Here is a 23,323-nt window from a genome sequence, read left to right on the forward strand (position 1 = left end):
GTAAGATTTACCTTGTAAGAAATTAATATAAATACATGTTCAATCAATACATGTTGAAATTAGGTGTTCTACTGACGCCAACACTTACCTAGATGTAGTAGCTCAAGTCTCTGGCTGCCATTTGATTGAGCTGGAATAAAAAAAAAAAAAAAATCATGTAATTGTGTGTAAGTTACAATATTTTAAGTTTTACTTGTTCAACCATCAGTTAGCCTGATATCGAGGAAGTTTGGCTTGGTCCTGGGATGCCAACAACGTGTGTGTGTGTGTGTGTGTGTGTGTGTGTGTGTGTGTGTGTGTGTGTGTGTGTGTGTTATTCTTTACTGCACAAGAGGAATGGCTTTGTATGCAGTTGGGTAGTCCTTCAACCAGTCAGACCAACAATGAAATGTGTCAAAAAAACGTGTTGGTTTGAAGCAATGATCAACGGGGCAGATGGGGAAAACTATGTATGAGGAACAATTATTGATAAGTAAAATTACCTCTTTGGGTGGTCGATGGCCCAAATAGCCACTCACTATTGATGTCTGAAAAAAATTAAACACTTCAAAACTGAATAAGAGAGCCAAATGGTATTTCTAACATATGTGTTAAACATGGTGTTGTTTCAAATGGTGCTTCAAAGTACCATTTGTACTGGCATTAACCAGTAAACACATACAACATATTTTTACCTACCTGGCCCTACATCTACAGATTGTCGTGCTGTTTTCCTTGGGGGGGGTGGTGCCTCGTCATCAGTGTCCACACCTTGAAGCATAGTAAGTGCCAGTTTAATTTCAGACAAAATGGGCAGTCAAACAGCCGTTTCTGAAATATTTATATTTTAATTTCTAAAATGTTTCATTGCTGTTCAGTTTAACTCTAAAGGTCTGCACCTTCAAAAAAGTGTTGCGGCAGGCCCCTAGTGGTATGGACTCTTCCAGCTGGCTCCTGCAGGTAGCGTGAGTTTGGCCTTTGGAACAAAGCAAGGACAGTCATGGCAGTCAGTGGGTAACACCAGAAATATTAACAGAGAACATATACATTTATGCATTTAGCAGATGCTTTGAGCTGAAGCGATTTACAACAAGAGGACTAACATTTAAGCTACAACACTATTTAAAACCTTGCTAAGAGTGCCAAAAAGTGCCACTAGTCACCCGAACACTGTCTGAAGTTTAAGTGCAATAGAAGATGGAAGAGAGTGCATTGAAAGATAAAAAGTGTTAAGGTACGGCCACACCAACCGCGTTGCTCGCGGTAGGGGCGTTGAAAATCGGCATTTTTGCATAGGGAACCATTGGTCTAGGCGCGGTACACGCAGTGAAGCGGTGAAGCGTTGCGTTGGGGGCTTTAGGCGCGGAATTACGCACGTAAACGCAGTACCGCGCCCACCGCACCAACGCCCGGAGTTCAGAAAATTGAACTTTCACCGCTTCAACGCGTGACGCTAAGCCACGGTAGCCAATCAGCGTGGAGCTTGACCCGACGTCACTGGCAGAGAGTAGTGAGCTTGCACAGAAGCATACGGCCGACATCTTTCTTTATTCTGGGTGGAAATAGTGACATAGTTACGCCATTACATGCGTTTATGGAAACATTTCTAGCGAGAAATGTGCATTTTACTTTCAGAATGTTCGCTCGGTGAATGTGAAGGATGTTTGGTTTGATAGTTATGACGAAGAGGGAACGCTCCGTTCACTTGCATGGACAGAGTCTCTGGTTGCTCAGCAACCTCAACGTCTTGGCGGACTATTTCTCTGCTGATCAACACTACGAATGCTGGAAACACACCAGACACACCATGTGAAGTTATTTAACCCGATTAGTGTTATTTATATCCGAGATTATTTAATCTAACCCGATCTAAGCTCTATCATGCACCCAAACGCGGCATTTGGGTTTCCTACCTCGGACTCCAGCGCAGCCACGGCCGACATCTTTCTTTATTCTGGGTGGAAATAGTTACATAGTTACGCCATTAAATGCATTTATGGAAAAAAAAATAGCGAGAAATGTGCATTTTAATTTCATAATTTTTGCTCAGTGAATGTGAAGGATGTTTGGTTTGATAGTTATGACGAAGAGGGAACGCTCCGTTCACTTGCATGGACATGGACTCATCTAGCTGCGGTGGCGCGGTGACGCGGTGGAAGCGTTGAACCACCACACACCGGTCAAGCTTCAGGTTAGGCGCGGTACTCGCGGTGTCCAACGCGAGCAACGCGGTTGGTGTGGCCGCACCTTTAGGACAAGAGTCATTCTAGGAAGAGCTGAGTTTTCAGGAGCTTTTCGAAGGTAGTGAGGGATGATTAGGGCCCTATGATTTCCGCGATAACGAAAACGCGGACGGAATCACGGAATCTGACAATAAAAACGGAATCTACTGATAATATATATATATTTTTTTTTTTATAATTTATACAGGAAAGTATTAAAAGTAACAAAGTTACAATTTAAAACAGGCCTGTCTCAGTAAAATAACTCCAGCAGGTTCCTTTTCTGCAGCACATATAACATGTAACAGGGACAAGGCACATCACACGTCACATTTACAATATGCAGCGGAATGCAGCGGAATTCGCCATTATTTTGGTGAAATTCAGTTTCGAGGGAAAAGGGAAACAACACAGGTGACATTAACGTCACTGAATGTTTAGCAGTCACTGCCACAAAAGTGTAAAAAAAAAAATCCCCGGTCCACCACTCCAGCCTAGGTGGCGGGAATGCAAACAATAGGTCCCGCTCCTGCTCCTAACAAGTAGCCGAAGAAGAAGTTGAAGCTCCCTTAATTCGGTTCTAACCCCCAAATTCAGAGCCGAACAATATCCAAAACACTTTTATCACTCAGGTGATCAGCTGTTTTGTAGAATATGTCAACATACTATCGATTGGAAACGCAAAGATATGTGCGATGACCACTTGAAGTCCAAAATCCATATAAAAAACAATGAACGCCGTAGCCAGGGCACGCCCCTTCAAACCACAATTTGAGTTTATAAAAAATTAGTTTTTAAGCACTTTATTATTTATGTCATGTTGTTTTTATTTGAAGCACTAAAAACAGTGCAATGTTGGGATGTTTTAATAAATGTAGTCTTCTATCTGAATAAATTGTAAGAATTTTATTCGTTCGCACTTATTTGACACTCGTTTTGATGATTTCAATTGCTTAAAGTGTAAAAACGGAATTCAGGAAAATTAAAACGGAAAAAACGGAATTTGATGAAATCATAGGGCCCTAGATGATAAGTTGCTTGTGGATGGTTCAGAGAACTGCCTGCTATTAGCAGCCACTTTGTCAGTAAAGAATGAAGCATAAGGGTCTGCTGTGAGGTTTGTAGCAAGAGGGGAAAGGTTTAGTAGATATTTGAAAGTAGAGAACAGTTTCCGGGTGTCAGTTGTATTGTGAATCTTGTCATTGTAACAAGACTTTTTCGCTGCTGTGACATTGTAAGCAAAAGATGATAATAGTTACTGGTATTGTGTTAAATCTGATAGGTTGTTAGTTTTATGCCATTCTCTCTCAGCAGCCCATGAGGTTAGAGCGCATCGATTGAAGGGAGTCGTTTATCCAAGGAAGGGGCTTAGAGGGTTGGGAGGGTCTTATGGATAGCGGGAATGTGTGGCCCAATTCACCTCTGGAGAGGAGAACATTTTTTGTTTTTTACCTTTTTTTCCTTCTGATAGGGTCTTCAGCCTCTGACTGTATGTCTGATGTTAAACACTGTAAGGACTTTTTCAGGTAGTCCTTTGCCTTAACATATGTTGCTGAAAGTGAATGGCATGCATTAGTGAAATTTAGCAAGTTGAATCTTATAGAAACGTTTTCATATGCAGCATTTTTCCTTACCACAGCTAACCAAGACCCTCACGTCACCGTGCACGTCCCACGCTGCACCTGGAGGAAGGTGGTGCGCGACTGCCTTCTGGAGGCGGATATGATCGTAAGAACTAGGAGGCCAGAAACAATTCCATGACTCCCCTGCCTCCTCCAACCAGCTGCTTGGCACTATGGTAGTGCTCCTATCTTTGAATTCGACGACCTTCCACACCTGTGCCATCTGTCAATGAGGTGAATGAAAGAAAATAAAAAATCGCTGTGTTTTGAGTGTGAAAAAGAAGCCGTAGAAATATATTTGGCCTATATATCAGTCATTGTTGTTATATATAACATAGTGTGTATGTTGCAAGATCAACAGTGATCACAGTTGATCACAGTCTCAGAAATATTTGGCCCTTTGAGACTGTAATGGTGATTAAGGGCTATACAAATAAAATGTAATTGAAAATTGAATCACTATCATAAGTGGTGAGAGAACTGCATACACCAGCTTAACTTGGGTGAAGACGTACTCTGAAACCTGTCGTCTCTAACTACTATCTAAGCCTAACTATCTACAACCTAACTATCTTCAAAGGCTTGCCGGGCTCGAGGCAAATGCCCCCTCCCCAGAATTACCTTCTCAAAGACAAAACAAATAGAAAGAAAAAAAAAGCACTTCGCAGGAAGAGTATACAATGCTACTCAGCTGAAGCACTCTAACTACTCAGATCATTCACAGCTGATGTACAGCAGTTTGTCACCACTCAGATATATATTTTTTGGCTATTTGTGTATATCGTTTTTGTTTTGTTTTTTCGTTCATTAATTCGATTTTAGGACTGGTGTATTTGATATAAAGAAAAAGTTCAATAACAAAAAAACTTTTTTTTTTTCTTTTTTGGATTGCAGAAGACAAGGAATTAGGATTGGTGAAGAAGAGGGATGGCAACATAATGGTCTTGGTCTGGAAAAAGCACACATTTTCTGCTGACATCCCCAAGGAGCTCAACCTCAAGATCATCTACCAACGTATGGACCTGAAAACAGCCTATTCGAGACGAGGGGCAGGGATATGTGAAATGGGATTCCTTGTACCCAAATCGTCTGTAGATGATGAAGACTGAACCAGAGGATAGCACAATGTTTTGGACCTGTCCAATATCCTGTCCTACTGCTATGCAGTTGTTCCCAGTCTTTGTTGACAGGCAGAAATCTGTTGTTACTACCTTTCTGTACTGTTTGGCAGTACTGAATTGCAGAGGCAAAGGACCATCCTGGTGTATGTCGTACAAAAGGGGTTGCTTACTTGGAGGTGGAGTAACAGTTTGAGGCACCTCTGACAGTCTCTTGACTACCTGTTGTAATGGTAGTTGAGGCTTTCGCAACATTTTTTTTACTTTTCCAAGGAAGTTTTCATGAGGAAATGCAGAGACACGGTCAAGGGCACCAAACTGTTTGTACACATCAGCTAGATGTATCACCTGATGAACTGTAAATACAATTTCTCCTTGACCATATACATCTCCAAAGCTTTTAACAAATGCTGTTAGGACTCGATTGGCAAAATCAATCATGGGTGCAGAGAGGTTGGGGCTGAGTAATAAGAACACACCCACGGAAAACAACAGGAAGTTCTCAAAAATCTCTTCTGGTAGATTGTGCTTTAGGACCACAGGTCCACTGTAAATCATGAACTGCCTTAGTTCTGTAGCCTTCCATCTTTCTATCTCTGTCAGCTCTCGTGGTTTTCGGGCAAATTCAGATGGAATATGGGGACGGAGAGCAATCAGTTTAGATGATATAGCTGAGATGACATTAGATGGCTGTCTTATGGCCAGGTTTTTGCCCTTCATCCAGAAAAGAATGAGTTTTTTTGTTACACCCAAACAGCAGAGGTGCATGTAATCAATGGGAAACTGGGTTACCATCTGAACAATGCCAGTAAGGGGACTAGGTCGCAGGTGGTGATCTGTGTCTGGCATTAAAGCAAAGTCTTCGTCTGATCTAAGCCTGGCATTTATTTCAGGATATGTCATTTTATTTTGCCACACGCCAACTTGATTGCACTTGTCACACCCAGAGTACCCATTGTGGAACTTCATCTGTTTCACAAAAGCACGTGCTGGAGCATCACAAATGAAGGAGCACACCATCACCTTTAGAGGTTTACCTCTGAAGGTCAATCCATTCCTCAGTAGCTGGGTAAAGTCATTGACAAATTCTTTGAGGTAGTCATACACACTAGATGGTTTTCCAGTTCCACAAAACAAACCAATGATAAAAGGGGTTTTTGTGTAATCACAATCAAGCATCGCAAGAATTGGCCAAAACTGAACTTTTGAACTCTTAAAAATGGGTAAACCGTCGATGTTGAATTGTAACCGAATTGTCTGAAGGCAGCTAGGCAAATGGATTGAATTCAATTTTGATGAAATTCCCTTAGCCAATCCAAAATGGTGATATATTCACCACCACCTAATGCATGCACAGCTATTTTCTTTTGTGTGCCAAGAAGTGTCCTGGCATCTTTAAGCAGCTCAGAGTGGTGTACTCTCAATATTGACAGAAGAGCGGTAACTGCAACAAGAGTAATTCCAAAAGTTGATGCCCATTGCTTTAGTTTAGCTTGTAAACTCATTTCCTCAGGCTCACTTTCATCAGAGCTGGATAACCCACTAAAATCCTCTCTTTCACTGCATCACTGTCTGTAGTGTTTTGGCAAGGACTGTTCTCGAATTCTGAAGTTGTCCCACACAGTGCTAGATCTGGTAAGCTAGGGGGGGGCATTTTCAGCCTGATTAACTGTAATTAAATGTAATTGCTGCAAAATCTCGTTCTCTGTCTCCCTTGCTTTGGACAAGACTCGCCTCCTTTTACTCCAATAAGAGGCCATCTCTGTGTGTATCGGATACAATTATGAAATGCAAGTTTGATACCTTTTCTGCCGTGAGCTTTGAATGGTCTTCAGTGTCCCATAAATATGCAAATGAAGAAGAAAAAAAACACAAAGTTAGTTTTGATGGCATAGTAAGTAAGTAAGTAAGTAAGTAAGCTTTATTTGTACAGCGCCTTTCACAGACCAGGGTCACAAAGCGCTTCACAGTTAAAACAAAAACAATAACAATACACAGTTAAGAAGTACATACAAATTTAAGTTTAAAAGGCCAAGACAACTAGGTGACATAGCAGCCCCAAGACAGCTAAGCAAAAGCATGAGCAAACAAATAGGTCTTTAGTTGCTTTTTGAAGGAGTCAACAGACTCCATCGAACGCAGAGAGAGCGGATCGTTCCAGAGCCTGGGAGCAACAGCCTGGAAGGATCTGTCTCCTCTGGTCCGGAAACGAGTGCGTGGCAACACCAGCAGATTCTGATCCACAGACCTCAGAGCCCGAGTTGGGGTGTAAGGCTGGATCAGATCACTGATGTAAGGCGGAGCCTGGCCATGCAAAGCTCTGAACGTTAAAACCAAAATTTTAAAATTGATCCTGGACGAAACTGGCAGCCAATGAAGAGCTTTAAGAATAGGGGTTATATGAGTCCTCCTATTGGTGCGAGTCAGAACTCTCGCTGCAGAGTTTTGCACTAACTGCAGGCGAGACAGCTCCTTTATGTTTAGACAAGAAAACAAACTATTACAATAGTCTAAACGCGAAGACACAAATGCATGAGTGATCAGCTCCAAGTCATTTTGTGAAACCATTTTCCTGAGTATAATATACTCATATATATATACTGTATATATATATATATACAGGGTATAATAGTGTGACAACAATGAATAGTTGCATTTAACCCTTTCACATGCAAGTGAAGAATCCCCCTTCTAATAATGTATAGCCTATTAAGGACCTATTTCAGGATAAATATACAAATACATTCACTTTGAAGTGTAGAAGGTCCTACAGGCAGCTGTAATAAACTAAGATATACTATTTATGAGATGGCTTGTGTGGCGCAGGGTGGCGTCTGTTGACGCTCATTGGGCGAGTATTTCTATGGTTCGGTGTGCGTATACATTTTCCACATGTTCATGTGTGTGCGGAGGGAGAGTCATTGTTTTGAGTTCGAGTGCAGTATACAGTGTTCATGTTTGTTGGTGTGGTTGTGAGGGTGTACTACCCATAAATCGCCAGTAGGTGGCAAATGCGCTACAGTAGCAGCAGAGTGGCGGGAAAGTAACAGGGTGAAAATCTCGCGTGATTACGTCAGACAATGAGATTCCCGGCAGTTGAGTACAACTGAAGAATACTGTTTATTCATTGTCACTTATAATTTCATTTTCTTGCATTTTGCAGGTAAGCTGGTGATATTGGGTTAGAATGGGGAATGGCGAGAATGGTTTTACTGTATGATGATGACACTGTGTTATGTTATAAGGTGTTTATGAGCGGCTCACCGCATCACCGTCCTGATTAGCCAGTTAGCAGCTAATGTAGTGTTGCGGCCGTTAGGATAGTGGTACGGGCACATGGCGGATGCCTTGACAATGAGCCCTTACGAGGGAGCCCGCTGCTCGTGTTATGATTCTGGGGACTGTTATGGCCGTTTATGAAGGTTCATTAAGAAACTGGTGTTTTACTGTTATATTATCTGTTTGTAAATACGAAGTGGTCTAAACTGCAGTTCACCATTGTGTCCTATTGTATTGACTTTGTGGGCAATAGTATAATGTTATTGATAATAGAAGGTCCACTGTAATACAATTTAGCTTTAATTTAGATCTGATAATATAAAGTGCCCATTTAACACCTTATGTTACATTTAAATGAACAGAAACATTTTAATTACTATTTGGCTATTTTATGACATTTGTTTATATAGGATAATTAGGCAGTGTATCCTTTATTATTATTATGTATTATTTCAGAGACTTGTTATGTAACTGGCAAACATATTACACATTATAGTGTCAGAAATGGTGTAGTACTCTATTTTATGCATTATGTTATTTTGTTATTATTTTGATTACGTGAGACAAGGAGATTCCCTGCAGTTGAGTACAACTGAAGAATACCGTTTATTCATTGTCACTTATAATTTCATTTTCTTGCATTTTGCAGGAACCCAAACAATAAATGTGTAGCACCAGACTGAGCCTTTGGATTTGCATTCTGTGCCACGCTACATATTTTGGCGAGCTAGCCAGGAGGGTGATCCAGCCTGTGGTCCACCTGACGGAGACGAACCTGGATCAAAAGTAGGAGGAGGGAACCATGGAACAGTTGCAGGACGAAGTAAGCAGAACACTACTGACGTTGGAGAAGTTGGAGCTCATCGCTGTGTGCGAACACCTAAAGTGTAGTGAGCCATCGCGAGGGTTTGACGGCACAGCTCGCCGTGCCCTTATCAGATTGGCTGAGACTACCTTAGATGAAGTCGAGGATGACGAAGACTTGGAGTCGTTTCAGCAGTTTCTGCAGAATCTTCTGTCCTTCGTGGGTTCTCTAAAGCAGTCAAGCCCAAGTACATCAGATGTGATACATCAGGAGCCAAGTGAATTAGACAACCTGAAAGCCAAGTATAAGACACTACAACAGGAACAGAATGACACTCGAAAACAGTTTGAGGGGGAAATTGGGCTGCTGGAAGAAAGACTCAAAACAAAAACACTGTCAGCAGATGTCAAGCCCACCACCCCAATATTGACCAAACCGCCAGAGGTGACCCTGAGGCGAGAGTTTCGGATTCATGGACAGATTGGAGAGGCAGGTCAGAAGGACAAACTGTCCTATACAAGTCTTATCAACCAGATAGATGCTGGGCAGCGGAAACAACATTGTGAAGCAGAGATTATTGAGGCAGTCACCCGTGCAGTAAGTCCAGGCCTGCATCTGAGAGAGATGCTCGAAATAAAGAGAGGACTGACACTTCCCGCACTTAGGATCATCCTCAGAGGTCACTTTAAAGTGGACACCTCCTCAGATCTGCTGCATCGGCTGCTTAACGTATCACAAGACCCGAAAGAATCAGCCCAGACCTTCCTGTTCAGGGCCATTGAACTGAAAGAAAAATTATTGTGGAAATCAAGTGAGGAAGATGAAGGTGAGCAATTTAGCCCAGAGCTAATTCAAAGAAAATTCCTTCGCTAAGTAGTAGGGCTGTGTTCAAAAAATCGATCCGCGATCCGATATCGATTCACGCTCAAAAAGCACGATATCGATCCAAAAATGTCTGGATCGATCTTTTCCAGGTGACTAAAGGCACTATTTTCTTTGACGCGCAAGGCGCACTATAAAAAGCAAGTGCCCGCTAAACGAAACCGAAACTTAAGCTAGCGAGATGGCTGAAGCGGCACCACTGACATCACCTTCTGGAATGAAGGCTGATGTTTGGCAAAACTTCGGATTCAGACGTTACGAGGACAAAGACGAACTAGACAGAACAAAAGCAGTGTGCAAACTGTGTCAGACAGAGGTAAAATATAGTGGCAATACCACGAATCTCCGCAACCATTTATCCAGGCACCACGGCAACCTAGCTAAATCTGCCGCGAGCCAAACAGCACTGGAAAAGGCATTTGGGGTTAAGTTTCCCTCGAATTCTATGCGTGCCTTGAGCATAACCGAGGGTGTCGGAATATTTATTAGTAAAGACCTCCGACCCTACAGCGTAGTGGAAAATTCTGGATTTAAACTACTGATCAAGAGGCTTGAACCACGCTATGTCGTGCCCAGTCGCAAACATCTGAGCGAAACGGTGATTCCACGAATGTATGCGAAAACAAAAAATGCCCTTGTGCATTCACTGAAATCTGCCGAGAGGGTGGCGTTGACATGTGACTGCTGGACCTCGAGAAATACTGTGTCCTACCTGACAATCACTTGCCATCACATCGACGAGGAGTGGAGACTAGCCGCTAGCGTCCTTCAGACCAGAGCAGTGGAAACTAGCCACACTGCAAGCAATCTCGCAGACCTGCTCGCTGAAGCCATAGAAAAGTGGGGAATTTCCGACAAAACCCCGCTCTTGTTACGGATAATGCAGCCAACATCGTGAAAGCGGTGCATTTGATGGGTCGTTTTCACATGGGCTGTTTCGCCCACCTCCTCAACCTGGCATCCCAAGCAGGACTAAAAACTCCTGCTATCGCACGCTTACTGGGGCGGGTACGGCGGATTGTTGGGTTCTTCCACCGAAGTCCCACTGCGAGCCACTCACTGAAAGATAAGCAACAGCTACTTCAACTGCCGCAACATAAACTCGTGATGGATGTCACGACCCGGTGGAACAGCTCGCTGGATATGCTGGGCCGTTTCCTCGAGCAGCAGCCAGCCATCTCAGCAGCGCTGCTGTCCCCCGACGTCCGCAGGAGGGAGAATGACCTCTGCACATTGACTGAGACGGACATCACCACTGCAGAGGACGTGGTTAGATGCCTCGGACCCATGAAGACCGCCACCCTAGCCATCTCTGAGGAGGAGTCCCCTACCATGTCAATGGTTGCCCCGCTGCAATTTCAACTGCTTAATCAGATGGCATGCACTGCCGAAGACACGTCCATCATTAAGGAGCTCAAAACTGCTGTCCACCAGAACTTGAGTTCAAGGTATGTTCATTCAACATGGCTGTGTAGTAGTACGCAGCACTGAAATGCATATGTAGTTTTTAAATAGATTTGTCTCTGATTTTGTTCTCATCTTCTCATAGAATAGAGCAGTGATTTTTTAAAACTGTACTATTCATAATAGTGTTTGCATGACTGTTCCTGCATTTACTGTAGACCTACCTTGCTATCTATCTAAAGTGATATATGTTCCTCTATATAGATATGAAGGCCTAAAGGAGACCTTGTGTGTAGCATCATCCTTGGATCCACGTTTCAAGACCCTACCGTTCCTGTCTGATGAGGCACGTGATGCTGTCTTCTTGAAATTGACCTCTGAAGCTGCTCATCCAAACCCATCAACCGATGTAAGTTTGCAGATTATATAGTTTGCCCATTTGAATATTGAGACTATTTTTTCTTAATTGAGCTGCAAAAGACTGAATTCAGGTTAATTTGTGTATTATTTTCTTTTGTAATATTATTCTGCATCAGAACACTACACCAGAGCAAGAGAACACCCATGGTTCAATGGATGTGGCTGCACCTGCACCTGAACCTGCACCAACTCAACCAAAGAGGCCCAAAGACTCTGCTCTGATGGCTTTACTGGGGTCGGCGTACACACCACCAACTCCACTACAGAAGAAAACAACAACTGAAAGGGCAGAGGAAGAGATCGCCACCTACAGGAAAGTGCCAGCTATTCTTCTTTCACAAAATCCACTGACATGGTGGCAGGTGCATGCAGAGGATTTCCCTCTTTTGGCAGGCCTTGTAAAGCAATATCTTTGCATACCTGGGACCAGTGTCCCATCTGAACGAGTTTTCTCAACAGCTGGAGACATTGTTAGTGCTCAAAGGAGCTGCCTCACTCCACAGCATGTTGACCAGCTCCTTTTTCTCCAGAAAAATTACACAATTCCTGAAGACTAGGACTCTTCTCAGTCAGGCATAATTTTTTCACTTTGTTCTTGTGGCTGAGCTGGTTGGTTAGTTCCTGTCTATTGTTTTACTCCTGCCATGGGTAGGCCTATGTTATTACCATCTAGCACACTTATAATAAGTTTTCTAATATAGAGGGCCACTTAATTGTAATTTATTTATATTTTATTTGGTCATTGTTGTTTAGTTCTGGTCATTGTTTTAATTCTGCCATGGATATGTTACTTAAATTTCAAATAATACTTGGATTTTTGTCTAAAATAAATACTTGATTCTTGACTCTTCTCTCTCTGTGTCCCTCTTACACGGACACAGATACAATCACAAACACATGGAGCTGTTTTGTCTATGGGACAGTATTTATTTGCATTATGTCTGTAAATAGATCGATATCGAATCGAATCGGATCGAATCGTGGATCGAATCGGATCGTGACCTTATGAATCGGATCGATCCAGGAAATTCGGATCGATTCCCAGCCCTACTAAGTAGATACAGGACTGTTGAGTGATGCGGTTAAGTTCCAATTGAAGCCTTATCTTAGTAGTCCTTCTGTAACAGATGAAGTGCTTATTGAGCGAGTAAGTGAAGCTGCAAACTTAGAGCAAGAAAGACAGCAAAAACTGAAGAAAGTAACCATGAGCAAGCCCCCGCGACTCAGTGAAGTGCGGGCGGAGGTGAACTCACATGACTACCAGCCACCCCACAGAGGAGAAACTGAGCATTGGGATGACAGAGTTGACACGGTAAACAACAGAGAGATGGTCAAAAAGGGGAAGAAAAGTCAAAGTAAGAATGAAGAGCCAGAGACCGGCACAAGTCAACTCATAGAGGGTCTAAAGGCTGAAATGAGAGAAATCAAAAAGATGATGCTGGAAACAGTTGAGGCTACTAAGAAAAATCTAAATGAGAGAACGGCCACTTACAACCGTCCAAGACTCAGCGGTTGCAGGGCATGCCAAGAAGCTCAGTTGGGTGAGTCTTGCAGGCACTGCTATAAATGTGGCCAGGAGGGGCACCTGTCCAGAGGCTGTCGTCGGAGCAGAGAGGAGCAGGGAAACGGGAGAGGGCTGCTGAGCAGGGACCCTCAGTAGCCCATGACTGTTCTGTCAGTCCCAACAAGCAGAGTACGGTACCCCCTCACACACCTCTTATAGCTACAAGTAAAGTCAACTACCTTCCACCTCGTCGAGAAGAAAGACTTTTGAACCTGATTGGGAAGAGATGTCTCATCCATTGCCAGCTGGACACCGTTCCAGTAGAAGCATTGTGGGACACGGGCGCCCAGGCATGTGTCATTAATGAGGAATGGAGAAAACGGAACTTACCACATCACACGGTGAGACCTCTTGATGAACTGTTGGGGTCAGAGCAGCTGATTGGAGTGGCTGCGAACCAGACACAAATACCCTTCTTGGGTTGGGTGGAGGTAAGATTCAGACTAGGCAGAGACTCAGCTCTCCAAGAGCCACTGTTAGTGCCCATCCTTGTGTCTAGTGACCCAAATGTAGCAGAACAGCCGATAATCGGCTACAATGTGATAGAGGAAGTAGTAGGTGATGTGGCCATGCAACACACAAAGTCTGAGACCATCCATCAAGTGTGTAAAGCCTTTTCTGTAACATTCAAAACAGCACAAGCAATGCTAAAACTCATTCAGACCTCAGACAAAGATGGAGATGTAGGCATTGTGCACACAGGAAAAAGAAGAATCAAGTTAGCTGCTGAACAGGTCACCATGGTTACTGTCAAAGCAAATGCTGGGGCCCAGTTTCGAGGCCAGGACCTTATTTTAGTTCCTAGTGAAGAGCCTACACTACCAGAGGGTGTCACTGTTGAGCAGGGGCTCATCACCGTCCCTAATGAGAGGATAGGATATGTTAAAATCCCCATTGCTAACACAAATAAACAGGACATCACCCTGAACCAGCGCACAGTCATTGGTCAATTACAAACCTTCAAGACCACTTATGCTGTTAAAACAACAGATAAATATGGGTGAGGGAGACAAACAACAGGAGAGTAAACAAAGTGACCCAGTACCAAATGAAATGACGAATCAAATATTTGATGACAAGACAACAACCCCAAAACCAGCTCAGTGGGATCCCCAAGTTGACCTCAGTCACTTAAGTGAGGCCCAAAGAGAGGCTGTGAGGCAGTTACTGAGAGAGGAGTGTCATGCGTTTGCCTTTAATGATGATGATGTAGGCTTTATTCCTTCTTTGAAGCTCCACATCACCCTACATGACACGACCCCAGTAAGGAAAACGTACATGTCAGTTCCAAAACCACTACATCAGGAAGTCAAAGAGTATCTGCAGGGCCTGCTAAACCGAGGTTGGATAAAGCAGTCACGTTCACCATAGGGGTGGGTATTCGATTCGTATCACGATTCACATGCCACGATGCGATTCTATCACGATGCATCGCGATACTTGAATTATTGCGATGCATTGCGAATTTTCACTGAACACTGTTAAAAAAAAATTAAGCCATTACCAGTGGCTGACTGGCTGTGTATGATCTGGATAGTGTGTTCAACTGATAACTCAAAGCAACTCAATTCATACATAGCTGTATTTATTGAAACGACTATTACTGGATACACTGACAGGAAGTGCTAAGGATTTATAAAACTTAAAATAACAAAATAAGGATAATCAGTGCCGTTTACATGGCCTCAGTGGTCCTTTAAACCAATGAAATGAAAACATTCAAACATTTCCCCTTTTGGAAGTAGGGAATATTGCACTACGGACCTCTATGTTGTTACACATAACGGAACCGGAAGTTAATGACTATTTAGATGTAAACATACCAGCACCTTTAGCTGCTCATGACATGTTTGGTTATTGTCATTTCACTGCTATCTTTCATTAAAGAAGGTGAACAAATGGAAAGTTGTTCTTATTTATAACCAAACACCTGGATGAAGCCAAGCAGACGCCTCCGACGTCGCGAAAAAATGCGATCAGACGAACGAGTGGGCCGCGAGTGTATTTACAAGTAACGTCGCCCGGGAACCTGAATATATGAGCCCATGAACATTTTTTTTTTATTTTTTTTTTTATAAAACTGTGGAACCAAGGATAGATGTGCCTTGCCCTATCGAGGAGTGTGACTATGTGGCTACACATGCGGAAGTAGCGGTGGTGGTGGCCATGCTGAACATACACGTGACCACACACACTGCAGCCCCCAGGGAACCGCGCGCAAACGCCAAAGTGGAGAAACTCAGGCGCCCGTCCATAGCATTGGCTGGAACAGCCGAGACCTGGTCATACTTCCTAACCCGCTGGGGTGAGTACAAGAGGGGCACTAAACTAACTGGATCAGATGTTGTCACACAACTGCTAGAGTGCTGTGAGGAGGATCTGAGAAAAGACCTCACCCGTGCTGCAGGCAAAAGCCTAGTGGACAGTGATGAAAAGGACGTTCTCTCTGCCATAAGGGCACTCTCTGTCCGTGCAGAAAACACAATCGTAGCTCGAGTGGCCCTATCTAACATGCGACAGGGACACGAAGAGCCCATCCGATCATTTCATGCTCGCTTAAAGGGGCAGGCAGGCACGTGTAAATACGATATGACATGCACTAAGGAGGGGTGTGACCAAGTCAACGACTTCACAGAGGAAATATTGCGCGATGTGATCGCCCGCGGCATAGCAGACCAAGAAATACAGCTCGATCTGCTTGGCGAAAAGAATCAGGATATGCCACTAAAGGACATAATAGAGTACATCGAAGCCAAAGAGTCAGGAAAGCGCTCAGCGTCACGCCTGCTTGACCCTCAGAGCACGGACACTATCAGCAGCTCATATCGACGGGGGAAGCAGCAGGACGTCCGAGCCAGAGGGGGCGCCAGAGCGGAGCAATCCAAGGCCGAGGGGACGTGCATCTACTGCGGCGAGGCAGGCCACGGCAAGACGCCTCAGTGGCGTGCCAGGCGCGCCGAGTGCCCCGCGTAGGGCAAGACGTGGAAATGCAACCGTCAAAACCACCTCGACAAGGCCTGCCTGGGTGACCGGTCATTTAGGCCCGCACCGGAGGAGACTGATGGGGTGTGCGACGAACAGCAGGCGACCGCCTTCGGCGAGCTGTGCACACTCACCAGCACCGCCGACATGGTACGCACACTCCCCCTCGCTCACCACCTGTATGATGACATGTGTGACAAGTGGATGAAGCGCCCGTCCAACTCACAGCCATACATCCACCTCACACTCAGCATTGAAAACGAGGATTACAAAGCACTGGGCCTCGACCTCCGGAAACGCACCCGCACTGTGACCCTGCCTGCCATGGCTGACACGGGGGGCCAGAGCTGCCTGATCGGCGTCAAGGTCGCCCAACAGATGGGCCTGAACACAGACGACCTCATTCCTGTATCCATGACCATGAAGGCCGCGAATAATGAAGGCATACGGATCCTCGGGGCCGCCGTCGTAAGGTTCGCTGGTAACAGCAGCGACGCCCGGAGATTGGAGACGCGCCAGATCGCGTACGTGACTGACACCTCAGACCGTATATTCCTGTCTCGTACAGCCTGTGTGGACCTGGGCATGATCTCAGACAGGTTCCCAACACTCGGGGAGGTCAACCTTGCGACCTCAGACCCATGTGACTGCCCGCGGCGTGCGGAACCTCCGACCAAGCCAACCACGCTCCCCATGCCGGCCACGGAGGCTAACAGGGGAGCTCTACGGAAACACTTACTTGGACTATACACTCAGAGCACATTCAATACATGTCCCCACCAGCCCTTGCCGAGAATGTCTGGTCCACCTCTTCGTCTCATGCTCAATGAGAATGCAACGCCGGTCGCCTGCCACACCCCCATCCCAGTCGCCATACACTGGCAAGGTGAGGTGAAGGCGGGCCTTGACCAGGACGTTCGTCTTGGCGTGCTGGAAGAAGTGCCCATTGGCACGCCAGTGACGTGGTGTCACCGCATGGTGATCTGCGCAAAGAAGAACGGCAAGCCACGACGTACCGTCGATTTCCAAGCACTGAACAAGCATGCGCTCCGTGAGACCCACCACACACAATCTCCCTTCCACCAGGCGAGACAGGTGCCCAGTGGGAAATGCAAGACTGTATTCGACGCCTGGAATGGCTACCACAGCGTCCCACTGCATGAAGATGACCGCCACAAGACGACGTTCATCACACCATGGGGGCGCTACCGGTACCTTTCGGCGCCACAGGGGTACATAGCGTCGGGAGACGGTTACTCACGGCGCTATGATGAGGTGGTTGCGGACATCGGCAACAAGACCAAGTGTGTGGACGACACACTCCTGTGGGCTGATACAGTTGAGGAGAGTTACTTCCAGGCGGCACAATGGCTGGACGTTTGTGGCAGGAACGGAATCATCCTCAACCCGGAAAAATGTGTCTTTGCCGCACCCTCGGTGGACTTTGCGGGCTTCACAATCACCATGTCTGACGTACGGCCATGCAGCCGTTACCTGGAGGCTATCCGAGACTTCCCACGACCGCGCAACGTCACCGATGTCAGGTCCTGGTTCGGACTGGTCAACCAAGTGGCCTACGCCTTCAGTATGGCCGAACGCATGCAACCGTTCCGGAAACTCCTACTGCATGGGGTACGCTTCGAGTGGTCTCCGGAATTAGAGAACGTTTTCCGCGAATCAAAGGAGGAGATCGTCCAGGAGATCGAGCGCGGCGTCCGCATCTTTGACAAGTCCAAGCCGACATGCCTCGCAACGGACTGGTCAAAGGAGGGCGTCGGCTTCTGGCTGTTCCAGAAGCACTGTCAGTGCACGCCGGTCAGGCCCTTCTGCTGCGCTGATGGATGGAAGGTGACCCTGGTTGGCAGCAGGTTCACACACGCGGCCGAGTCCAGATACGCGCCTGTAGAGGGCGAGGCGCTTGCGGTCGCTGACGCCTTGGACAAAGCGCGCTACTTCGTGTTGGGCTGCAGGGACCTGATTGTGGCAGTCGACCACAAGCCGTTACTCAAACTCCTTGGTGACAGAGCACTCGACGACATACCAAACCCCCATCTCAGGAACCTCAAGGAGAAGACCCTGCGCTATCGTGTCCGCATCATTCATGTCCCCGGGATGAAGAACAGGGCTGCAGATGCCATGTCGCGCAGGCCGGTCGGCACACTGTGCCCGTCGCCCATGGATCTTCCAGACGACAATGCCGCCATGGTGACCCACCTCTCACCCAGCGCACACGCTGATGTGCTGTCTCTCATACGGTGGGCAGGGCCGGTGGCCGATGATGTTGAGGAGGGCGACCTGGCCTGGTGCGCTGCGGGGCTTGAATCGCTGCAGTCTGTGACATGGGACCGTGTCAGGGAGGCCATGAGCAGCAGCGACGATATGCGCACGTTGGAGGAGATGGCGGCAGACAGCTTCCCCGAGTCAAGGGCTGGGATGCCGGTGGCGATTCTTGGCTTCCACCAGTACCGCGAGGATATCACATCAGCTGATGGGGTGGTCCTGTACAAGGATAGGGTAGTCTCTCTGGTAATCAGAGGAGGGCGTTGGACTGCCCTCCTCTGATACGGGGAAATGACACTCCTTTTGGCAGAGATAATGTCCCCTGCAGTAGAGAAAACTCTCTCTGAGGGGACACTAGTACCTGGAATGCTCAGGTGTTTTTTAGCTACTCGAGACAGAAAAGGATACTGGCCCTCATGTTCTTTCCACCAGCCAAGAGGATCATCACTAAGCGCCAGGGATGCTTCCTCCTTGTATCTTGCCATCTCGCACACCCTCACTCCGTGGCAAAGTGCTGAGCGCCCTGCACGCTGCCCACCAAGGCGTCTCCATGATGACCGCCCGCGCGGAGTCGTCTGTGTTCTGGCCAGGCATGTCGACTGACATCTGCGCCACTCGGAATAACTGAACACTGCCACCGGATGGCGCCCTCTCAGCCCGCGGCGCCGCCGACCCCGCCTGTCATGGCCATTTACCCCTTCCAGGCTGTGTGTTCAGACTTTTTCATGCACAGGGGTGTGCACTATCTTGTGATAGTTGACCGCTACTCGAATTGGCCAATCATCTCGAGGGCGACGGGTGGCGCCGCAGACCTCATATGCCACCTACGCCGTGCCTTTGCCACGTACGGGACTCCGGAGGAGCTTGCATCGGACGGGGGGCCAGAGTTCACCGCCGCCGAGACCAGGTCTTTCCTTCACAGATGGGGCGTACACCACCGCCTCTCATCGGTGGCCTTCCCCCACAGCAACTGCCGCGCAGAGATCGGGGTGAAGACGATGAAGCGGCTCATCACTGACAATACAGGCCCGAAAGGCGAACTCGACACCGACGCTGTGCAGAGGGCGATACTCCAGTACCGTAATACGCCGGACCCTGACACAAAGCTATCCCCGGCGATGTGTGTCTTCGGCCGGCCCATCCGCGACTTCATCCCGATTCCACCTGGGAGGTACAGGCCGCACGTAACATGGCGTGAGACGCTGACGGCAAGGGAGGAGGCCCTCCGCAAACGCCACATCCGCACAGCTGACGCTTGGGCGGAGCACACCAAACGCCTCCCTCCTCTCGAGGTGGGGGACTTTGTCCGTGTACAGAACCAGACGGGACCTCACCCTAACAAGTGGGACAGGACGGGCAGTGTCGTTGAGGTGCGCCAGCACGATCAGTACGTGATCAAGATTGACGGGTCGGGCAGGAGCTCAAATCGGAACCGAAGATTCCTGCGCAAGTTCTACCCGGTCCACAGCGACCGGCCCCCGCCTCGATCGATCTATGACGATCTGGCGTCTCGTGTCGCTGTACCAGCACTTAGTGCAACGCCGCGGCTGCCTGGTCTTGTGAGCGGCCCGGTGAGGCCTGTGACGGAGTCAGGGCCCGCTCCACCACCGGCACTGCCACCTGCAGGCTCTCCCCGGCGCGGGATGCAGCCCACCCCTATCGTGCCGGCCCATGGCGTCCTTCATACGCCACCGCCGGGCTTGGTGGCCCCTATGGCCCCTCTCCCACCGCCACCCGATGTGCCGCCGGCGACAGACTTGCGCCGGTCCACCAGGAGGGCCGGTGTGCCTGCCTGGCATAAGGACTTTGCTATGGGGTAGTCTTTGATGGGTTCTGTGGGCATTGTGTTCATGTTGGGCCTTCCGCTCGTTTTTGTGGCGCATAGGTCGTCCAACCATTCGTTTGGTGCTGTTTTGTTGTTTTAATCAGCCTTTGTGTTAAGAGTGTTAAAGGCTCAGGGGGAGATAGGGAATATTGCACTACGGACCTCTATGTTGTTACACATAACGGAACCGGAAGTTAATGACTATTTAGATGTAAACATACCAGCACCTTTAGCTGCTCATGACATGTTTGGTTATTGTCATTTCACTGCTATCTTTCATTAAAGAAGGTGAACAAATGGAAAGTTGTTCTTATTTAGGAAGTAGCTGCCATTATAACAACAATATCATTTCATAAACATAAGAGGACAAACTGATGCCACAAAAAGTGAATAGGCTTTATAAAACTATATAAAAAAAAAAAATATATATATATATATATTGCAAACATCCCTCGCAGCAAAATGCATCAACTGCATGTGTCCAGTGTCCAGTATCCACTCAAAAAACAAATGAACAAGTGTTGAACTAGCAATAACAGCTATAATGCCATTCTTAGTGCTTTATGTTTTTGTTTAGGAACAGAAGCTGGTCCAGGTGCTCAGGGGAAATGACACTCCTTTTGGCAGAGATAATGTCCCCTGCAGTAGAGAAAACTCTCTGAGGGGACACTAGTACCTGGAATGCTCAGGTGTTTTTTAGCTACTCGAGACAGAAAAGGATACTGGCCCTCATGTTCTTTCCACCAGCCAAGAGGATCATCACTAAGCGCCAGGGATGCTTCCTCCTTGTATCTTGCCATCTCGTCTTTCGCCTGGTCTTCAGCAGTTTTCAGTTTCTTTGCAGGACCTGCAGTATAGGAGGACAAGGCCATAATAAAAATACATAAATAAAATGGATATATACACTATATTACTCAGTACATTAAATCATCACCATGTTATTTGTTACATTACATTATAATTAAATGCCGTATGCATGTGTTTGTGGGGCATCCCCAAATTAGGAAACACTCACTAAGAATATTTCTTTCAGTATGTTGTGGTAGCATATTTTTTATCTTACCTGCTGCATAAGTTTGTCCAAGTAGGTCAGCTAGAGAACAACGTTTAGATGTTTTTGATGAAGATGCAGCAGGCATGTCTTCTTGGTCAGGGTTTGGGCTGCTGTCCTCCATTGGGTCTGCCTAAATAGTAAATCAACACAATCTTCAGAATGATGAATTATTTTATCTTGCACAATACATTTCCAATGACAACTGCATTTACCTATGATGGATTTATTTATTTATGAATTTAGTTAAAGATATGTATTTATTACTTATTTATGCTTTATAAACTGTGAATACATCCGTTCATATTTTATATTTCTATAATACATTTCAACTATTGCTGTTAATGTTACCTGTAATGCCCACTTGGTCCTGGTGGCTTCTGCAGTTACTCCATTGTAGACATCTTCCCTCTCATCCTCGGAAAGGAAAGGCAAGGCCTTAAAACGGGGATCAAGAGCCGAGGCTTTATACAGAGCTTCCTTTTCGTTTAAGTATCTCTTGTTAAGATCCTGGCACATTGGTTTTTAGCTCCCGTGTGAAGGTGGAATCACTCGGTTTGTCTTGGAGCTCATGGACGAGTTGGGCATGGAGTGGTGCTACAATCGATAGCGTTGGACTGCCCTCCTCTGATACGGCGAGTGTAGCCACTTTCATGGGTTTCATGGTAGCGACAACCTCCTCTGCAGTTGTTATGTCGGAATCGGTGAGTGTGCAGATTTCCTTCTCAGACTTCCGTACCTCGGTAGACAAGAGCGCAGCGTGGATGGCAGGCTGTTGCTCTAAAAAGCGCTCCAGCATGTCGTGCGCGCTGTTCCATCGAGTGGCGACGTCGGTTATCAATTTGTGGTGAGGGAGGCTCAACAAAGCTTGCTTCTCACGCAGTACGTGGGACGCAACAGTGCTGCGTCTGAAAAAAGTTGTCACCCGTCTTACTCTCCCTAGCAATCTGCTGACAGCGGGGAGTTTCAGGGCACGTTGGGATGCTAAATTTAATGTGTGAACACCTGAAACGTGGCATATGCTGCGCTGAGTCACCTGGAACACCGGGAGAGCTACGTCAGGATGCTCTTCATTGACTACAGCTCAGCCTTCAACACCATCATCCCGGCTATCCTGGTCTGCAAACTGTCAGCTCTGGGTCTCGACCCGCTCACCTGTTCCTGGATTAGTGACTTCCTCACAAATCGACCCCAGAAGGTGAAACTCGGTCCCCACTTCTCCTCCACCCGCACCCTCAGCACAGGCTCTCCACAGGGGTGTGTGCTGAGCCCACTCCTCTACTCTCTGTACACCTTCGACTGCAGTCCCACCCACCTCAGCAACACCATAGTGAAGTTCGCGGACGACACAACGGTGGTTGGACTGATCTCAGAGGGAGACGAGTCTGCCTACAGGGATGAGATCCTGAAGTTAACATCGTGGTGTTCAGACAACAACCTGGCATTGAACATCGCAAAAACTAAGGAGATAATCCTGGACTTCAGGAAAAGCAGAGCAGACCCGGCTTCCCTCTACATCAACGGTGACTGTGTAGAGAGAGTCCACACCTTCCGCTTCCTGGGCACCATGATCTCTGCTGGCCTCTCCTGGACTGCCAACACAGCGGCGGTCGTCAAGAAGGCTCAGCAGCGGCTTCACTTCCTCAGGGTGCTCAGGAGGAACAACGTGGGAGAGAAGCTGCTGGTGACCTTCTACCGCTCCACCATCGAGAGTCTTCTGACGTTCTGTATCTCAGTGTGGTTTTCACAGTGCACTGAGGCAGAGCGGAAGAAACTCCAGGGAGTGGTAAACACCGCACAGAGGATCACTGGCTGCCCCCTCCCCTCCCTGAAGGACATATACATCTCCCGCTGCCTAAGCAGAGCGGAGAGAATCATAAAGGACAGCTC

At 46.8% G+C, this 23,323-nt stretch overlaps 2 long non-coding RNA genes across 3 annotated transcripts in view; both read right to left on the minus strand.

Annotated features, from left to right (window-relative positions):
• LOC132464886 (uncharacterized) overlaps window positions 1-23,323 on the minus strand; it is a 160,590-nt gene that overhangs the window by 49,369 nt on the left and 87,898 nt on the right. The window lies entirely within an intron of this gene.
• Window positions 3-23,323, minus strand: part of LOC132464885 (uncharacterized) — a 42,041-nt gene continuing 18,720 nt past the window's right edge. The window contains exons 2-7 of one of the 2 annotated variants that reach the window (XR_009527376.1): window positions 6,745-6,770; window positions 3,836-4,046; window positions 879-955; window positions 679-750; window positions 483-527; window positions 3-130 (exon numbers count right to left, since the gene is read on the minus strand). This is a non-coding gene — a long non-coding RNA (uncharacterized LOC132464885). Of the gene's footprint in view, window positions 131-482; window positions 528-678; window positions 751-878; window positions 956-3,835; window positions 4,047-6,744; window positions 6,835-23,323 lie in introns of those variants that run through there. The other variant, XR_009527377.1, reaches the window with a different exon arrangement.

Source organism: Gadus macrocephalus, chromosome 9 (assembly GCF_031168955.1).
Source record: "Gadus macrocephalus chromosome 9, ASM3116895v1".
In the NCBI taxonomy this organism is placed as follows: domain Eukaryota; kingdom Metazoa; phylum Chordata; class Actinopteri; order Gadiformes; family Gadidae; genus Gadus; species Gadus macrocephalus.